The following is a 21,884-nucleotide window of genomic DNA, read 5'->3' on the forward strand; positions in this document are numbered from 1 at the left end:
AGGTAGTCAAGAGAAGCCCTTCTTCCTTCTGTGACATTCCGTGGCTTTTTGTACAAATTAACAATGAACGGAGACCACGTGAATACACCGTACATGGTTAAACCACTTATGCCGAGTGCTTGCGGGTTAGTTACATCGCTATTGCGGTTAGTTCCACTCTGGTTTGCTTGCGGTTGGCTTTCATTTTGTGGTTTTAGGCTTGCTGTATTTATAGTTACAAGTTCAGTCTTCTTCGGCTGATGCTTCGGTGGTGTAGTGGTTAAGTCGAGGCCTTCTAAATCAAGTGACCCGGGTTCGCCTCCCGGTTTTAGCATATTGAGATTTCTTTTTCCTGCTTCTTTTTTAGCGGAGCTCCAGTGGCCCCAAGAGTCGCCAAGCGGAGCCCCATACTCATAAAGGAAGGAAGAGAAAACCCATGAATGGATTTTCTGATGGTTATTATGGCTAGTAGTATCGCTCGTGGGTGCGTACGACGACGGAGTTGCCCAACAGGGGGGCCATAAATGGGACGCCTAAACCAAAACGAGGCGTAATTTTTCGCGGGCTTTCTGTGGCTCGACGCGGCTACACTGCATGCTACGTCAACTAAAGGCCTGTGTTCATTCCTCTGCAGTTACTATATGCTAATGAGGCCAAATTTTGACCCAATATTGTCTAGGCCGTCGATAAAACGAGGAACATGGAACATCCCAGAACATTCCGGAACATCGAATAATTATAATAATTATGAGAAAAATTATAAATATAATTTTCAAAAATAAAATAAACAAAACTAAACTGATATCGGCTCAAAATATCAAAAAAATATTTTTTGAGGATAGGGGAGTCGTTAGGGGAGGGGTGGGGAGTGTTGGGTATTCATTCACCTGACTACAATGAGTGCAGGCTCCTCTTCTTTCCCGCCAATTGCGTCACGTGGCTTTACAGCACTCTGTTTTTCAACACAAACGATTCAGACGATGAATGCCAGGTAATTCATTGCGTCCACTTTTTTGATGCCTTATTTCTTCAACATCCGAGGTGTTCGTCTGGGCATCAAACAGTTGCTTGTTAAGTCAGTAGCCATAATTTTGTCACTGTTCCGTCTTCATGTTGCTATTTATCATCCCCAGTATTCGCGTCGCTCCGTTCGGAACGCCTGGCACTATGACCGACCAAGCCTTTGCGGGAGCCCGAGTAACAAGCAAGTTATTATTAACTAGTAGTAATCAAAGATTAGAGCAGTGCATTCACACGCGCACTTCGTATGTCTGGTCTACTTTGGTCGTGTTCAAATGGATCGATAGAAGTTCGATAAAAGTTTGATCGAATGTCAAATAACGGTCTGCACGAGAACTTGAACTAGCGATGAATAGATTATAGCCTGCGGTAAAAGTATTTTTAATTAATTAAGTATTAACTTGTACTGAACAAAACATTTGAACTGTGGGCGACACTTAAAATTCAGTTTCAGATCGACAACACCTGTAACAAATATTTCTAGGGACAATAAAGTTTTGACCAGCGACCCTACAAGACAGCGCCTCGCCAACTGTTTTTAAATTTTGTGTTTGTATTTGTTTCAACTGTCATCGGAGCTCGAGCAGTCCGAATTAGTTTAGACAAGAAACTCAATGCCGGAGAGTTTCTATTTCTATCTCATGGTGAAACTATTTCATCATGAGAAATCGTGTATATGCATATCTTTGAATTGACGAAATGAATAGAATAAAGAAATCACACTCGTGTACCCATATTTTTCGGTCTGATTAAGGAGTTCGAACACCACCACCTTGGTTTTCTGTAAAGAACGAATTCTGGGAATAAGGGACTGTCACGTGATTAAACTGAACGCGAACGAGTGGAAGGAATGGATTACTCTTCTTAGTTGGTAGCCTTCACTCATTGCAGTCATTTTCATTTTTCTTTCTTTTTTTTCTTTTCAGTTTTTTCGTTATGTTTTTGTTTTGTTCTGATTTTCCGAGCTGATACCAGTTTATTTTTGTTTGATTGAACTTTTGAAAACTAAATTTTGCATATTTTTCGCATAATTATTATAATTATTCGATGTTCCGGAATGTTCCATGTTCCTGGTTTTATCGACGCCCGAATACAATTGTACACTTGCATATTGCAGTTGTCAGAAATACTGCGCAAAACTTTGATCGCCATGTGACACAGACGTTGTACCATAATTACTATCGACAAGAACTATTTCAGAGTTCTCTTGCTGTGACTTCCTTGACATTTCGAGCTGTATGTGTGGAGCTGATTGCTGATCAGTTTTAGAGACAGGGACAGAAACTATCTTAGCGTCGGATTTTTCTTCAGAATTTTCAAGGCCACCCTGATGCTTTTTCGTGGCTGGTAAAGAACTGGGCTGACTTCGGTTCAGCCAAAATACTTAACTCCTTGAGGGTTTTTTTTTGCAAGGACAGCATTATTGACATTAATTCAGTAGGAATGAGAAAAAAAAACTCATAAGATGCGTGCCGTTAATTAGAAATAATGCTCAAAATGCTCTAAAAGTGTCAAATTTTATCTGCTAGTCTAAACGTTTCGGGCTTAGCCCTTCTTCAGTGGGTGGAATGATTGCCGTGAGCCACGCCATACAAAAACTGCACGCGCAGGCACGCACGGTTAGTGCGCGCATGAAGTACACAGTAAACAAATAGGAAAACCATTTTTCTAGCGCGCGTATGTGTAATACGCGCTAGACCCACAGTCACAAAAAAATGAAAGTTAATGTTCAGTCCGTTCGGTCGAAGCGTGCCCAGCTTGCAGATTAATTAACCGCGCGGCCATGGGCCGAGCGCGGTTCATGTTCTACCAGTGGTTTATTTTATTTTATTTTTTTTTCTGTCGGAGACCAGACGCAGACCTTCACTCGGTCAACTTTGAATTACGCAATCTGTCATGTTTACTCGCCGAACCTTGTTTCTTCAGGGTCAACGAAAATCTCAGATTACAAAGTCACGCCGAACTCACGCTTTGCAAAAAAATCTCTTCAAAACCCTGACTTCGGAGCGATATATCACTTTAGCGTTAATAGCTACCTCATATCGGCAGTAGTAAAATCTATTCCTTAACAATCCAGCTTCATCATCTTAAAATTTCAACGAAATCGAACAAAACCAGAACTAGATATAATAAGATTTTTTTTTTGTCACCCGCGTCATTGCTTGAGTCAACAAAAGAAGCGACGGTCGCCCATAACCACCGAAACACACGAACATAACACGAACCGACCTTTTGGTGAAAAAAAATCCAGGATTATTGCCTGAGAACTGAAAATTGAAGAGGAACATCTTTTTCGAACTTTTCTCAGGTTATTTAGACGAAAAAATGACCTCGGCGGGCTCCAAAAGAGAACGAAGCAAAAAACAGAACGAGACAGTGAGAAGAGCCGATAATTTATTCAAGTTGTTCACCGCCTTCGTTACGTTCAAGTTAAAAAAGCTTACTTCTAGATAATTTCAGCCTTACAAGCCAGCAACTGGTCCCAAATTACTTTCTGTATCCTTATAAATGTCCTGACTTCCATCTCCGAAAGATTTGGCCGCAATTTTTGAGCAAATAAACATTTCGCTGACGGCAATCACCATTACGGTGACTTGCATACTGACGGAATTCGCTAACTTTACAAAACTCTCCCGGCCAAAGGGGGGGGGGGGGGGGGAGGGGGGATATGAGGAAAAGAGCTGAAAAAATGGCCGGAAATAAGGTAATTTTCTCAGCTCCGATGTGCCAAATTTGCCGGAAATAGGTTCAGAACCAATTTTTTTTTTCCTTCGGGTCACTCATAATCCCATATTATGACATGTGCCGGAAGTAATTACGTCATCGGAGATTTCATAAGGGCTACGACTGATGGTGCAATAATACAGGTTGTGTTGATCAAGTGACGGTGGTGTCTGGAGTAATCAATGAATCATCAAGGACTGCTTTGGAATGTGCATTGCATTGCGACTGTAGTGCTACCAAAACAGTTAACTTTTAAAAGCGCGGTTGTAAGATCTAAAAGATCTTCTTGTTTCATTTCATGCTGCTTGCGGCTGATGTTACTCCCAGAGCATTGTTTCAAGCCACAGACCATGATGTCATCCAGAGAGTGGGATCGGGAGGCAGAGTTGAAATGTTCAGCTACGGGAAACCCGCGTGATCGGTTTCGAATGCTGCGGAGGTGCTCGCTGAAACGTTCCCGTAGTCGCTTTCCAGTCTCTCCGATGTACAGAGATGAAGAAGTACTTCCGGGCGCTTTTGCTGCTTATTGGAAATTGGCTTCTTATGAACTAAGCCGGCAATGTGGCCTGCCTTCCTGTGCTCTTTTACAAATTCTTCAATACTTTATTTGCCTCTACAAAAGCGAAGTAATTAATAGATAACGGAAAACCATTTTTTGTGCGGCAGCAAGCGAAGGAAACGATCATTGGCGGCTCTTATAGATTTAATCGAAGAACGTTTGTAATAAGTGCCATCATTCGTCCTCGCAGACTAGGACGAGCAAGCCATTCTGTAACATTAAGGTAAACGTTGTTGTTACGTAATCTTTATGAATACTTAAAATCTCAACGGTCATATTTGGAATTTTGCAGTTTTTAAGGGAAACTTAATGAATACTTACCGTTAAATAGTCTCATCCCAAACTTTGTAGATTTTTGTTTGTTGTTACTGGGAATGCTTTGTCCATAATTTCTTGTATTTCTTCTGGAGATAGCACATCGAATCTGCTTTTTTCATCCATATTTATTTTTGTCGACGAAACTTCCTGCAAAAAAATTTATGCCGAGCGACATTTGCCGTTTTCATTTCCATATATCGTCAGACGTAGGTATAAAAGCTGGTAACCGAGATTCAGTGAACCAGTCAGAAAGATATTGCACTATTCCATTTGGCACGGAAATGTGCTCGGATATTTGTCCGCGGACATTCTCTGTTCCGAGAAGCGAACAACTTTTCGAGAGCGTAGCTCGAGGAAAAGTGTGAGATTTGAGGACCAGGCAATGTCTAAGGACAAATATCCGAGCATATTTTCGCTCCAAATGGAGACTATCGTGTTTATATAAAATTGCTTAAAATGAATGTTTCTCTCGTCAAGATGACGCAGCTTTGAAACGTTCTCAGTCTTCGTTTTCTTTCGTGATAAACGTTGCGCAAATGTGATACATTTTTAAAACCCTTACTAAGGAAAGGAACACAGAATATCTTGCATAATTCCTTATCCCCAACTCGTCCTTTAACACAATAGGTGAACTTAATTTTAGGTACCTTTCATTTTGTGTGGTGTAGGGGAGTCTGCATGGTGGGATTTAATAGTCTTTCTCCGTGATATCCAGTGACCATTTTAAACCTCATACAGTAATTCATTCCCAAAGTAGTTGTTTTTATTCGGTAGAAGGTTTTTATCCAATGTATTGGTATATTTGGTGCCATTTGGCCATGTATTGTATCAAAAGAATATAACAACTTTAATTTTAACTTACAAAAGGACATATATAATAGAACATAATGATGGGGCGTGCGAGCAATAAAAATATATAATAAAAACAAACAAGCGATTTTTATTTCTTTTTCTTAATTAGCCTGGAGACAGTCTTTTAGCTACCTTTTAACGTGATCGGTTTAAAGAGATCAGTTTAAAATTGACTGAACATCATGAAAAAGGGCTGTAACACGTGTTCCACTGTATTTACAAGCACATCTCCCTGTCTCTGGTCTCAAGTGCCACATTGTGAGTGTATTAGATTTTCGTGCAAGGATATTTACTAAAGCCAAGTCTGCTAACAAATGTGAGATTAAACGAATTTTTGGTACAACAACAACAACAACAACAACAATTAGCTTTATTTGCATGACCATAAATACATACAGTGTTGTAAAAGCTTTTGTAAACTAAAACTAAAATAGTAACGATTACTATAAACCAAGAGATATTATCAAGGCAAGAGAGTGAATTCCCCATATAGGCCTTCTGCCCAAGATAATCCCTCTTAAGTTATTTTTAGACATGGTACCCTGTTCTCCCGCGTACCTAAATAGCGCGTTGCGTGGATGTTTTCGTGGAGGATTTGTTTATGTGTCGCTTCGTTTCAAAACGAAGAAAAACCTCCAACGTTGTGGGGATGCCTTCTTTTATATAGATATTAAAAACTCAGAGGAGCTTCTACCCTAGCTATGTTTTAATACATTTCTCAAATTTAATAGAGTTTAAATAAGAGACTGATGTCCCTGCCCAAACAATAACAAACTGAATGGACGGTAGAGAAATCAGCATCCAAACGAGTACAAAGCAAACGAACGCCCGACATAACGCAACCGAACAAACGGATGGTCGAAAGTGCACACACTCGCCGCCCAACAACAAAAGGGAGTTTAAGCAACAAAGACAACAACGCCAAGAACAACTTGCGAATACCAAGCGAACCAAGCGAATACCGTCCAAACAACAGTACAAATATACAGCGATATTGTACAGTAGAAAACCTGTTTGCTGTACAGGTCGGCGCGCTCACGCTCACTCTCCCTCTTTCATTGATAAATTTACTTACTACAGCAGTTGGATAATTAATCCCTCATTAGATGTTTTGGTGTGTAGTATCGCTGTATAGTTTTACTCGTTGTTTGTATTTTGACTCGCCCTACGGGCTCGTCAAAATACGGCACAACTCGTAAAAATATACAAAGATACTACACACCAAAACATCTAATAAGATATATTTACTCATTGAAAAGGCGCGAAATAAATTCTCATTCACAAGCCAGTCTAAGTAGCGATTACCTAGATGCTAGCCTAGTATTATAGTTATGTTTAGATGATATGCATGTAAAGTAATTGTCAGACCTTAGGTAATAGATTATGGTAATACTGAAACATAAAAACGGCAGTTTGCATAGTAACCAGATCCATGAATTTAATTAAGCCTAACTGGGAAAATAAAGGGCTGGACTGAGCATCTCGTTTCGAGAATGTGATTACACGTAGAGCCTGTTTTTGCAAAGTTACAATGGGTTTAAGAGTTGTGGAGTAGGTATTTCCCCAGACAACCAAGCCATAGGTAAGAAAGGGATACAGTGAGGAATAATAAAGCTGAGTAAGAATATCATCAGAATATCCCAGAATATCAGTCTTCCATTTTTAGCCTTCACATAATATTCACTACCTGAAACACATTCAGTGACCTTTTTTCTGTTTTACACAATACGACTTCATATATAATATATATTGCATAATATTTTAAAAATACTTTTCAGTGAATTTTTCATTCTTCATTGCATCGTGTACGTCAATTCAAGTACTTTTAATAGATCGAAATATGATTTCCCTTTGTTCATCTCATTTAAAAAGTATAAACAGAAATAGCCACAAGTTGTTGTTTTGATATTTTGTATTTGATTATTTTGAGGTAAAAGAGTTAAGTTGAGTTTTTTAGCATGATTAATCATTTCTTGAAATAGAGGCATTCCAAAACTGTCAAAGTAGTTTATTACGATATTTCTTGCATAAGTTGCTATCCAATGAGATCCATTCATGCAAGAAGGTTCGAGACTGTAGAATAAATAATGTCTGTTTGTGATCATGAGGAACTGATTGGTCTCTCGACAAAACCTCACTTATATAGGTATTTTGAGATACTTACACCATTCAATCAAATCAAAGTTGCTCATTGGAATATTTGTGTGACATTTTGGTTTTATAATATTTGTCCGAGTATTGGAATTGAGTTGAATGGGCTGTTTTTTCCTAATAGTAGTCCCTTTCCAGAGCTTTTTTTTTCCCTTCCTCGTCCAATGGTCTTTTCCCAAGTACCAATAAAAGGAGCCGGCTGTCCTATTTGAGGAGCTGAACCACCTTTTGATTTTGGTAATCCCAATCTTGGTGCTCCTTTTCCTGTATTACCTTTCAATAATGGTTTACCAATCAAATCAACAGCTAGTGGAATACCAATCGAAGAAAATAAGTTGCCCAAAAATCCACCTGATTGAACTCTTTGTTGGTCTTATTGTAACATTTCCACCAGTCTGAAGAGCATTCGAAATGCTACATGTGCTGTCACGCCGAAAATCGTCTCCAATATTTCTCATGCAAAAAAATCTCTCTTTTTTGTCAATCTGTAATGTTTTTCAAAAGGTAGGGTGCGTTTAAAATAATTCTCAAAATAACTTCGTTTAAAAAATAATTCTCAAAATAACTTCGCAACTACACATCGCAGGACGATGTATGGTATCATAAAAATAAAAATACCTTGTCTCAGGCTCTTTTCAATAACTAATTTATGGTCTCAAATTAAAGGGTCTTTTTAGTTATTTTTTTACCCCATAGTACTACACATCATACCTGACGTAAAGTATTTTTCACTAGGCTTGTTTAACAGCTAATTGCGCCATGCTATGACTTCCAATAAAAAATATTAGCATTACGTGACAAACACTGGATGTCTTTTTCATAAACACAGGAACAGATAAAAGGGACTTTCCCTCGGAAATAAGTCGTGAAAGTCAACCAATTAAAATTTGTCTGATGCATCGGACAGTTGTTGAAACCAACGCAAACTCTATTATTAGACAGTCGTTGACCTATCGCTTTCCCAAGATAAAGCCAATAAATTTCTCGCATTTCTTTCTGATACCTATCAGAAACACATCATGGAAAAAAGACAGGTTTGCATCAGATAGTCGTTGACCTTTCATCATATCTCTTTTCGAACTCTTCTTTATTCTCCTTATGCTTCATTGTTAGTTTATGTTGGACTATATATGCTAACAAATAATATTCACTACAATACGGACAAAACCAACGTATAACTTCCATATATTATATATAAAAATAATTGCGTGACATTTCTCAGAAAACAAGAAGTCTATTACAGGACTTTCCCTCGGAAATGAGTAATCGTTCTTACTTTATTTCTAATACGTTAGAAACATATTCAGTTGTTTTTCACCAATGGATGACTTAACAAAGCGTCTTGCCATACGGCTTTGTTGTTATGATGCTTAATTGTTTCAAAATGTGTTTTAATATCCTTGTAAAAATATTGTTGTCAACAAAACATGCAGAACCAAATACAGTAATCATATTCTTTCTTCATACAATTTATTTACATAATAATCTCTTCAGTTTCTTCCAAAATGATTCTTTTTTAAAAACCATATAGAATTTTTTATCAGGGTATTTTTCCAGTCTAAAAGAATATACTTCATGATTTTTAAGATTGAACTCCATAATATAAATATATGTAAAAAATAAAATCTAAACCTATAATATATGAGTTCATGTAGTTCAAGTCAATCATGGGAAACAAGTCAATCAAGCCAAAGTATAAGCCAATCGAGCCAATTAAGTCAAACAAGCCAATCAAGCCAAAGTATAAGTCAAAGTCTGAGTCAATCAAGCCAATCAAGTCAGAGTTCAACCCGGGATTCTCAATCTTCGGGTGAAGAATGGTTACCTGATTCTTCACAATCGACAGATTCTGATTAAATTCACTATAACGTATTAGTAATGAACTGCAATACAGAAATACACAATGAAATGGTCAAAGTGGACTACATAGATTGTTCATTCTGTGATCAACAGTTACAACAACCATCAACAATATACCTTACTTGTTGTGAAAAACAAGACACGATAAATAACAAAGGCACAAATGTATGTCGTAATTATGGTACAGTTCACAGTTATGGTATAGCTAGTGAATACGTTGATTTTTATGAGAATAAACATAGGTTTGCTAAGAAATCGGTTTACCAAAGAAAATATCATTTAGACAATGTGCTAAACGATATCACTTGTAAAAATAGGTCCGCAGAGCGTACTTGTATGGGCTTCGATTTAGTTTTATTCCATTCAGTTGGAAAGCCAGTTTTAAACGTCAGTATTCGGGAGTTAAAGTACTACAAGTGAATAGGCAATCACTAGAAAGATAAAGGTATAAATTTAAATAAATAAGGTAATACTGATTATTAAGTATCAACATAGGTAAGTTGGTATTAATTTTATTGGACTGTTTACAGATATCAAATTAACTTGTACATTTACTGTCAGGAGGGTTTGCTGTAATATCTAAGCCAGATGCATAATAAAGTCAGCAAATGAGAATTCAACAGTTGGTCCCAAATAGACACCTTGTCAATGGTGTCGATTCCACTGAAGTTCTGAATACGTTTTGTCATGACTGGAAAGAAATATTGTCACGTGGAATAAGAATAATCAATTTGCATACAGGATGTAGGTTCTTTTGTTAATTGCCAGCTTTAAGATCATGCAAACTGTGGTAAAATGTTACTGTAAATGCAGTAAAAACAATATAAAAATAAAACATATTGTTCATACCGTCTGCATGCCTCTTTTGACACATGTAGATCCTTGTGATGTTAAAAGTATATGTTGATGATTGACCAGTAGTTTGCATAATAATTTCTGGATAGAAGAGTGCATGCATGTTTGTTTCTGGATTCAATATTAATCTTCAAGTGGCTGTTAGCACACAGTTGTATAAAGAGTTGTGTAATAGAGCTTCCAACGACTCACGGGAAAAGTATACAGTACAGGTTTATCAGCTGGAACTTGATAAAAAGTCATTGCTACATGACAAGCATCAAAATTATGTCTAAAGGAGTGTTCCACATTGCTCAGTGTGCTTCACTCTGGTTTACCAGGTTTTTATGGTCACACGACCTGGTACAGATTTCTCTCATTGTAGGTGTTGTAATCGTTTTGTCAAACCCAATACTACTTTGATCGGTTGGATCTGTTTTAAAAAACAAGAAGATGATAACATACTTTTTCTCATGCTATTCACAGTGGGAAGTTAATTAATTAAATGTCATTTGAAGAACACAGTGCAACTGTTATCGGCTTTTTTAGGAGAATTTCTTGTACACAAATTCATTCATTGTAATCACATTCCTGGTCGTGTTGAACTTGTTGCATATCAGCTGACAACCACAAATCAAGACATGTGCAGTACACCTTTAATTTTGAAAGGACCAGTTCATGTTTGTGAGCAAGACAATTGCAAATATAATAGGTTTTTAAGCTCTTCAATGCTGACTAAAGTGTATCTCCCAAATGAAAGGGGTATCCCATGTAAATCCTCGAAGTTAAATTAAAAATATGTCAAAGCTGTGCTGTGACGTCTTTAAAACTGTAACAAACAACAATTTTAGTAACAATGATATAATATATCAAGCATGAAAGGCCGTGTTTAACCACATTTCCAAATATGAAGAAGAGTGTTTAAAATATAACACACAGCTGAGAATATTTGGCAAAATTTGAGGTGTTGGAAATGTGATGAAATGTGGTCTTCGGTGTTTGACACGCTATTATTATACACAAGTGCACCTATCTTCTCAATTGAAACTAAAACTAAGGACAAAAAGGCGACTTAAAATTACAACATCTATGCCAAATAAGATCAGATATCCAAACACAATCACAGTTGTGATTTACATTGTTTAAACTTGATGAGTTATTGATGAGTGTGAGAAAATTATTTGAAAACGCTTCTGCAAGTGATTTTTAAGAGACATATATTGGGCATTGTTTGATGTCAAGAGTAAGAATAATGAACGATGTATTAAATTGCATTACGTTGCATTGGATGTACATTCTGGCAAAACCGAAACTATTCATGAAATATTAGTTAACCTCATTGTAAAAGTTAACGGCAAATACACATTTTTTGTACAGAATTGATATCTTGTGGAACTCGATCCAATAAGCATATTCTGAGAACAGTGTCTTCTATTTTATTGCAAATTTTAACGATAAGCAAGCGAACATAATTTGCAACACACTGCTTACCAACGTTCACCAAAGTGTGCTTCCCTCAGTTCCTTGACTTGTGGCCAGCAGACACAGTTGTTTTTGAATTAGTCTTATTAAATACTGCAGGGTCTGAATTGTTCTCCACATCCTTCACTTTCCCTTACAAGCAATGGGATGTAGACAAAATTTAGCCCATCATTTCTGTACATGTCCAGAATTTCAATGTTGTCAAGTAAAACACATTTGGCTAAGACGTGATAAGAATCCAACCCCGTTGAACATGTGATAAGACATCCTTCCCTTCCTCGACCGGTATTGTTCAATTGATGTCCCCATACTCGCAGTTAATATTGTCATGTAGTTAACAAACAGCTCCAGTACATGTAAGTTCAGCAGTTTGACTGCATTCACAGCTGCTCAAAATGACTGCACAGAACAAGTACATGTATACGATTTACGTGAAAACAGTAGAGTCCAATAACTGACACTCGTTTGTGTAAAGGTGACTGCTTGCGAAAGCGAATACTTCTCCTGCACAATCTACACTGAACACGAGCCCAGCCTGGATAAGTTAATGGCTTTCGTGCGCAAAACAAATCTTGTATCGCCGGAGAAATTTTCTCACTAAGATCTAAGTAAAGTAGCAAAGAGTACACAGTTCTCGAGGGAAGTGCGGAAAGAATGATGATATGTAACAAAAACGAGGCAAAGCAATTTAGAAATGGAAAATAACTTACCTCGAAAACTGCAAACAACTCGCGACGATAAGCTGTGGAAAATATTACATGTACTCAAAACAACAATGGCCTACTCAATTCCTCCCAAAAGACCTAGCGATACGCTACACGTCGGTCACCCCAAAACGCAGACCATGCAGACTGCAGACTGCCGACCGCAAACCGTGCAGACCGTGCAGACCATGCAGACTGTGCAGACTGAGTACTTTTTTTTTCTGCATATTCTTGTTTTTGCATTTACTTTTGACTCGCATATTTTGGTTCTGTTCAATTATATACCGGAGTGTTTGTTATCCACAGGCCGCGCAAACTCGGTGGTATGTGACTGTTGATGTGTTATAGATTTTGCAAGGGAAACTCGCTTTAGTTCTAAATATGCTCATGTAAAGCTATTTTACACTATAAAATGTCGAAATAAACTTCACTTGTATTATAATGTCACACGTAACATGTGCATTTTGTACTCTTGGTGTGCAAAATGTAATTCCAAATGGCTGTTGGAGTGTGATTGCGATCACGCCAAAAAAGACTAGCGCATGGAAAGATCACAGAAAACCGAATATCACTGAAATTATCAGCGCAGTATGGTTGCCGTAATTAGTTGATGCGATGGTTAATTTATCTGTCCTTATGGCCATGTAATGAACAGTTCTACTTTCGTGGCGTGATCTATGAACATGAACACGAACAGCCCGTGATTTACGAAGAATGCCTGACTTTCAACAATGCGCGATTATTTTTCTATGTTTCTCTGTAGCCTTAAATAGTTTAGCGATTAATTGGGGTTTCCTGTATATGACAGCTCATGAACAGTTCGTTTTCCTTTATTTGACAGCTCATGAATAGTTCGTTTTAGGACTAGAATTTTAGATTTCGATTTCAGTTGCGATCAGCGTCAGTATTGCGAACATTCAATTGTATTCAAGCTTCATCGTATTAGTTCTTCCAAGCCACAGAGATCCACTCTTCAGAATCTACTAATCAACTACAATAAAGATTAAAGAAATCTCTGGTAGTTTGACTCGTTTGTTGCCTTCTGTACCATGTTAGTTGTATTTTTATGGCGATTTAGACTACGAGTGGTCCCTCTTTCGCTTAGTCCATCGTGCGTGACGTATAAGGAAAGCTCGAGGAAAAAATTTCATGCGAGCATTTTTTTCCTCGAGGTTTACTTACGGTCAGCTAAGCGAAAGAGGAATACTCCTAGTCTAATGGCGATTCTGTACTTTGTGAAGCAAACACAACAACAACAAATTGGACAAAATAAATAAAACCCCAAACCCGTCAAAAATTGACTCAATTTGCGCCTAGAATGTATGTGAGTTTATTTTTATGCTTGATTTTAGTATATTTAGGACCAGTAAAGGGAATTTCCCATAGAAGGTCTATTAAACGCGTGAATCCACTGTCAGATGTTGAGTTTGTGCCGCTTGTGGGTAAATAACAAACATTAGGACATATTGAACACTATTTTGTCACTAGAAGCGAAAAAAGTGAGTCAAGTGTTAGAAAAATAGTACTCAGTCTGCACAGTCTGCACGGTCTACACGGTATGCACGGTCTGCGTTTTGGGGTGACCGGCTACACGTAGTCACATAAATTCCGCCGATGGTAGTATAGTGGAGGCTGAAGCCCCCGAAAAAATGGATGGCAAATGTCAGTACAAAATCATAATAGAATACATGATATTTTCCGAAAAATAGATAACATAATGCCACAAATTAATGGTGATCGTAAACGAATGATTAACATTAATTTTATTTTAAAGAAAATATTTGAATTTTTGGATTTAACAACTGATAATATACCAATAACGAAGTCAGAAAAAACTTTGCTGATGTATGAATATTATTGGAATAAAATAATTGATCTTTTTCAGTTGTAAACAATTTATTTTATTTGTCCTCACACTTGTGGTATAATGGACACATATCTATTACAATTTCGTCGACAACTTTGATGTAGTCTAAAAATCGTTCGTCATCGAATTCTAATCCTCTCAGAAACGACCTTATATCAGTCAATATCTTTTCATATGTCGTGTATGCAAATTTACACGTCTCAATCTTTCTTTTGTAATTTTTAGCTTCTGTGAATGCGCTTAAAATAAGACCAGCACCTGATATTGTCCCAAGAACAATGGGATTTAGGGTTGCAGCTCCTACTATTGTCCCTGTTGCTGTCCATTTTTTTGAAATATTTGTATGTCATTTTGAACAGCCAGTATTATTTATGATAGTATTTGTACAAAGCTTTCAACCCTGATATCTCAGCTTCGGTTAAGTGTGGGTTAATATGATCGAAATTGAAAATAGTCTTTGATACTTTCATATATAGGGTTTAGATTGTTTAATCCAATCCAAAATATGTTCCCAACTTTTTTTTCCGCAGCTACCATAGCATGAAAAGCATCTCCACTGATTGCATAAGAGTTCGTTGTGAAACCCATTCTCACAAGATAAGCGGACTTTATTGATCGAAAATGAATATTTTCTGTATCTTGGCTGAGGGGGTCTGAGTCTGTGGTTTCTATCGGATCGATTCCAGCAATAGCTGTGCTCAATTTGTTTCCCTTTTTGGTACTCCATAACATTATCTGTTTGTTTATAAATTTACTTTTATCACCAATAAATTCAGGTAATTCTTTGTTCCATTGAATTCTGCTTGTAATAGAATCATATTGTTTGATTTCATGAATCTACACGATGTCTTAAAACCTGAGTTTTTACCCATATCAAATTGTAAATAAAGAGGACTCGAGACGTTGAAATCTATTTTATCAACAGCAAAAATCGTGAAATCTTTGGTGATGTCAAGATTGAGATCCATTTCACCATAGAAATTATGAAAACCGTAAGTCATGCTTAAATCAGAAAATGGTTTGCTACTTGAATTGGTGAACCAGTTGAGGTAACTACATTCAAATCGTTGAATGCAGTCACATTAGGACCACTCCTTTTGAACTCTTCAGGATCTAATAAATCAGCGTAAAATTCAAATCATCTTTTGAACACTTCGTCGTGTATTGCCACTCGGGCTATTTGTTTTTCAACAGCGTATACTTTTGTCGTCATATCAGTGATTTTGTAATTCAAAGGATCGATTTTGGTTGCATTTCTCTTCTGAAAAACTTCACAAGATTATCTTCAAACGCATTCAACTGTTTGATATTCACAATATCATTATTTTCGACACCATCTTGAACTTTTTTTATCTGATGATTTTTCATGTCAACATTTCGATTGAACATCTGAACTGACATCATTCTGTTTTCCCTCGATTCCATAAACAATCAAATAACCACGACCCTGAGCTGGACTGTTTGCAATACCCTAACACCTTATGTTAACGAAAATTCTTTGAGGAACAGTTGAAGAATACTTATGCATGTGAACGATGGATCGACTGTATGTTGAACACAATTTTGTTGATTGTTGACTAATATTCGATTGAGGTGAAATAACTGACAATGTTACTTTGTCCATAACTGGCGGGAAGAATTCAACCACCAAAGTGTACTCACCGTTTGGAAGCACAAAAACGTTAAAACCAAGTCTAGATGAATACCAGTTTTGTGCACCTTTTCCCATTCTAAAACTGTAAACTTTTTTATTCACATCATGAGGTGAACCAGGAAAATCCATGATACCATCAACGGTGATGTTACTTTCGCTCAATGACTCATTAACATCTTCCATAATGTATCGGAAAACGTCTTTTTTGCTGTCAGAACTTGTTATATGTGACTCATTTATCTTTTTGGTAAAACTATCAGTCAGCGTTGTAATCATAGCCCCTTTGATCTGGTTTATGTACATAACAGTAGTAGCTGACCGCACGTTGTGGGAGTCAGTGGATAAGTTGATAATTTTGTTGTTACCCATATCAAGATCAACAGTCATAGAATTTCCACCGTGAATATTCTATTTTTTATTGTCTACTTGTTCTACTTTATCTGATAATTCAGACAATACTTGTTTTGTTCCATTGATATTGTTCAGAAGAGCCGTATCAGCGTTGTCAACACAAGACTTGTTGGTTTTATCAGCAATAGCAATGTTTTGCCTACCTTTTTCTGTATCAACATAAGCCTTGCTGGTTTTATCTGCAATAGCAATATCGTGTTTTGCACTTTCTGTGTCAACATATGTTTTGGGAACAAGATCATTATCATCGTGTGGCCCATCATAACACGGTTCTGAATTTTTGATAACTGATCCTTTCAAATCAAAATAATTACCATTTTCATCTTTCTTCAAAAATTTGTCGTTCAAATACTCTTTGTTAACAGCACTCTTGAGATCTCTGACTCTTATGTTGTAATCATAACCAACTTTATGATCGTCAGGAGTGTCCAGATTGAACACTTTCTTATTTTGTAAATTATAATTGCCATCAAAAGTTAGTTTAAAACCTATTCCAGCGTCTCCTTTTTCACCCTTCACTATTACTGTTTCAAGTAAGGCAACTTCACCTGACTAGCCTAATATTCCGTTTGAATAAGACATATGTAATAAAGATACATTAATATTTTATAATTTTTCGTTGAAATTCTTAGTGGTAAATTTTCGTGGTTTATCAATATACAGGAAGCTGTATGGATCATTAGTAGCTTTTTCATACAGTTCTTTTTATCAACATTGTTTTCACGACATAAAAGTGATTTTTCGTTAGCACTTGGGAATTCGTAAATACAAAAATGACTACTGTTTAGTCTAATATCCTTTGGAGTTTTACAGTAGCTCTGACTTAGATATATTACACTACAATTTTTATGTCTTCCTCTTATAAAATAATCGATTAATGGCGCTTGGTTCTTTTCACAAACAAAGTCATCAAATATGGCTAGCTTTTGATTTTCGCCATTTATTTCTGAAACTGGTTTTGTTTCATCATTGCTAACTTCTAATATATCATAAGCAACTTCTTTACTAATCGGTTTGAAAATCTTCTTGAGATATTAATATTTTGACTGTTCGAGATTTTTCGCAGATAGATAACATTTATCGAAATACAATAAATTCATTATCATATGAAGCAATGAATTCGTCTTTCCTGAGCCTGATGGGCCACAAATTGGCATCCGAAAGCCACGGTCAGGCATAAATTGGTATAATTGTTTATAATTACCAACATCCTCTTTGATATCATAATTTGGTATTTCAATATTATACCAGTATATGATTTTAGTATTACATGGCGTATTACATGATTTTTAATATAATATAATACCATAATGAGTTTACTAAAGTGGAAAGAACTTGCAAAAAAAGAAATCTGAATTGGATAACAAAATCGATTATGTTCATAAAACAATATTACAAAGTGATATTGCTAAACAGACAAGTCATGAATCTTTCAAAAAGATGTTCAAACCGATTCCAACTAAATTGGATGATGTTGTGGCTAGTAATTTAAAAATACCACCAATGAATCGAAGGACAAAGAAGAAGGAAGGTGTACCAGATTATGGTATTAATATTGAAAATGAGGTTGAAGATATGAATCTGGGTGATTTATTTGATCAACCTGTTTTACCAGAAAATACCAAACAAATAGTGCCAAAACCACAAGCCTATGAAGAATCGCTGAAGGATGTTTTGGAAGGTAAAAAAAAGATTGATGTTGATCCTCAATATTTGTCTCAAGACCCACAAGAAATGCCTCCAGAATATGATGAGGATGAAGTACCTGATTATGAGATAGCTGATGAAATAAATGGCTAACAAAATGCTAGATGATACTGGTGTAACAAATTATGATGATGTAGAAATGCGGTTGAATCAACCTGAAATGACATCCTCAAAAGCCAGAGGTTATCTCAAGAAGATTCTGAAGGGTGCTAAATTCAAAAAGAACCAATTGAAAGGTTATCAAACCCAAGTCACAAAACAGTTCAAAAGTGGAGCAATATCCGAAGCTGAAAGGCAAGAGAATAAGAAAAGAATACAGAATGCAAATGCTACTTTGACACAATACATAAAATATTATGACAATAAACTAGGTTCAGGAATTCGAAAGAAAGGTGGACACGTTATGTTTTTGAATGATCCAAAACAGCTTCTCAAAAAATTAGAAATCATAATAGGAGAGATTATGGCTGGTAATACATCAATCAAAATGAGAAACACGGGAGTTGCTTTGTTAGACACATTGTTACGATTATCAGCAATTAACAAATCACAATACAATTAACTGCACAAAAATTATTTCGGAAATTGTTGATCTAAGATCTTATGTATGGAACGAGAAATTGTATTATCAAGTTATTTGAATAAAAGTAGTGCAAACAATACACCAGATAATTTTGTGACTAATTTTGATAGACCAATTATTTTGGATAGTAATCATGAGTATGTGATTGGTTTGAGCAGAATCATCAACATGTCATTCACCTGGTTTAACGTCAAACCTGGTTATAATAATCAGAAAATAGAATACAGTTTAGATGGTGGTTCAAATTGGAAAGAACTTGCACTTCCATCTGGTGTTTATAATTACATTAATCTTGATTTGTTCTTGAAAAATGAAACTGTAATTAAAAGTGAGGGTAAAAAAGATAAATATCCAATATCATTAGAATTTCAACACAGCACCTTCAAAGTCATTTTCAAAGATGCTGAAAATTATGGGTCACGAATGCCTAATTTAAGCCAGGATACAGAGCTGCTGAACATACAATGTGATTTGGTTAACACCAGCCCTGTTGATGGAGTAGATACAGATATAATTTATTCTTTCTCAACCAGTATCCTCAAAGTGTCATTTAGTTTCACTGTGAGAACCACGGAGAGTCACATTTAACCCTGTGAATAAGAACACCATTTCGAGAACAAGAATAACCGATGGTAAAAGAAGACAAATAAATCGTAGTGGTGCAGATATAGCTTTTAGCTTATTGTTGAAAAGAATTATGTAATCCATTTATATGAAACCATACGAATTCAAAAGATTTTACCACCCTTAAATGGGTAAAAATTTGTGTATAAGCACAAAGGAAACGGTTTGATTGTTGACAATATATTCAAACCAATAAGAAGTATAGCATCATCTATATTTACAAATGTTGCTAAACCATTCGCAAAAAAGCAATAAAACCTGGAGTAGAACATACTGGTGAGCGTTTGGGTAAAAAAACAGCAGAAAACTCAGGTGATCTGATAATGAAGCGACTTAGGGGTATGGAACAAAAAACACCAAAACTTCCAACAATAAAAGAGGAAAGTACTGATATGATATTGAATCGTTTAATATCAGGACAAGGATTAAAACCCTAATTTTTATCTAAACTAATATTATAATGGCTTTTAGATCAATTGAAATGTTACAGCGAAATCAACTGGTAAGATACCAGTTAGATGACACAATAAGAGCACCAGCTGGTGGTCAACATCAAGATAAAAATGGGTACAAATTCACAATCAATGACAGATCAGCATTTTCTGATTGGTATAATGCATATTTTGAAATTCAGTTTCAATTGCAAAAACTAGCTGATGGTACCCATTATAATTCCGAAAGAATAACAGATATCAATGGATCACATAGTTTCATTAATCATCTGATGATCAAATCTGCTGGTAAAATTGTTTACGATACAGATAATCGTCACAAGGTTACCTTTGTCAAAAATCTGTTGGAATATTCTGATGATTTCGGCAGATCAGTTGGAAAAAGCAGTTTTTGGTATCTTGATACAAACGTATTATTTGCTAATGCTAATCAAAACGCCGGATTTGAAACAAGAAGGCTTCTTACAAGACAAAATGCTGATGGGAATGCTCCACAAGATGTTAATGTTATCATGCCTCTCAATAGATATTCATTCTTCGAAGTGTTAGAAGATAAGATGCTTATACCAGTGCAGCTACAATTTAATATAACTCTTCAGAATGATGATCAGCTCATTCAAAAAGCAGCTGGTACTGATGGTCCTATCTGAGATCGGTGTATCAAATGTCTGCTCCCTCACAAGCAAGTGGTTTTTATCAGACATCAGCAAGTGTTGATAATGTTAAACACGTATTTGTATATCTCCAGAGAAATAAGACAAATGTCGTAGCAGAAAATCCATACTTATTTGATACTTATAAACTAAATGCTGCTGATAATGCCAGTCATTTGACAACATGCAGACTTGAATATGGAAATGGAATATTTTATCCAGAAACTGAGTATGATACAGAAAGTAAGGTGAGAATTTTCAACGATCTTATGTCTTATGCACAAAGAAGAAATGATTACAATACTGGTACACAACTGAATCTTGCATGGTATGATATATTTTGATTTAACAAACCAAACAGAAAAAGTTATCCCAAGCAATTGATGTTTAGATACAAAATAAATGCTGCCTCAGCAGCTGCATTCAATGTTCATGCCATTGTGTTTTATGAAGAGATGGTTGTGATTAACAAGATAGGAAATGAGTTAGTTATTGTATAAGATTTTAAATTTTAATTTCTTTATTGTATTTTACGAAGAAATGGTTGTGATTAACAAAGTGGGAAACGACTTAGTTATTGTGTAAATCGATAAAATAGGAAACAGGGAAGTTAGTTAGTTTATTCCTCTTATGAGGATGTATTTTAATATACATATTTTATATGACCTATTTAATATATGACAAAACTTTATGAAATTAAGGTGAAATTATCACCAAATCAGAAAAAGAATCTTGCTAGTGCATTTCATAAGCATGAAACCATTGTTATCAGGCTTTCAAAAGATGCTCTGTCTGGAAATGACATTTAAGACGAGATTTTTTTGAACTTCGAGCATTGCGCGGCCAAAAAGACCATAATAATCTTTTGCCGCCGGTCAAATTTAGTTGGAATCACGTGTGTTTCGCGCCAGGGAAAGACTTTGAAGGCCGCTTTGATCACTTTGACTCATATAAAGTGCTGTTCCCTTTGCTCATTTCTGACCTTTGTCGGAAGGATATGAAGCATTTTGAGGTAGAAAAACCCCAAGGATGCAAATGGAAGATTTGCTTCGGCAGACTTGCCATGAGATGCGAACAATGCCGGCCGTTTGTGAGAGGAGTTATGGCTGATTTTGACGGTTTGAGACGGTTTACTTTCGATACTTTCTTGACAGATCAATTCATTAAAGGTATGTAATTGCTTTACTTCTATAACCTAAGTTATTTCTGTGACAAGAAATACTTTTAAACTCTGAAATCTCTGTAAAAGGCTGATTTAAAGCATAATTAGCACAACGGTCGAGCGGTAAACCGGTCGAGCTTAGCTTGCGTCCTCCCATTCATCGAGCGAAATTTTCCCTTGAGAAAACAACGCTCAAACGAGATTATTTGTGAAATTTATGGAACTGCCAACATTTCGGAATAAAGGTTTTGACCTCTCCTGTTCTGCTGAAACCGTAATTTGTTAATT

The sequence above is a fragment of the Orbicella faveolata genome, unplaced genomic scaffold, assembly GCF_042242905.1.
Source record: "Orbicella faveolata isolate gen_17 unplaced genomic scaffold, um_ofav_v1 contig_48, whole genome shotgun sequence".
NCBI classification, from domain to species: domain Eukaryota; kingdom Metazoa; phylum Cnidaria; class Anthozoa; order Scleractinia; family Merulinidae; genus Orbicella; species Orbicella faveolata.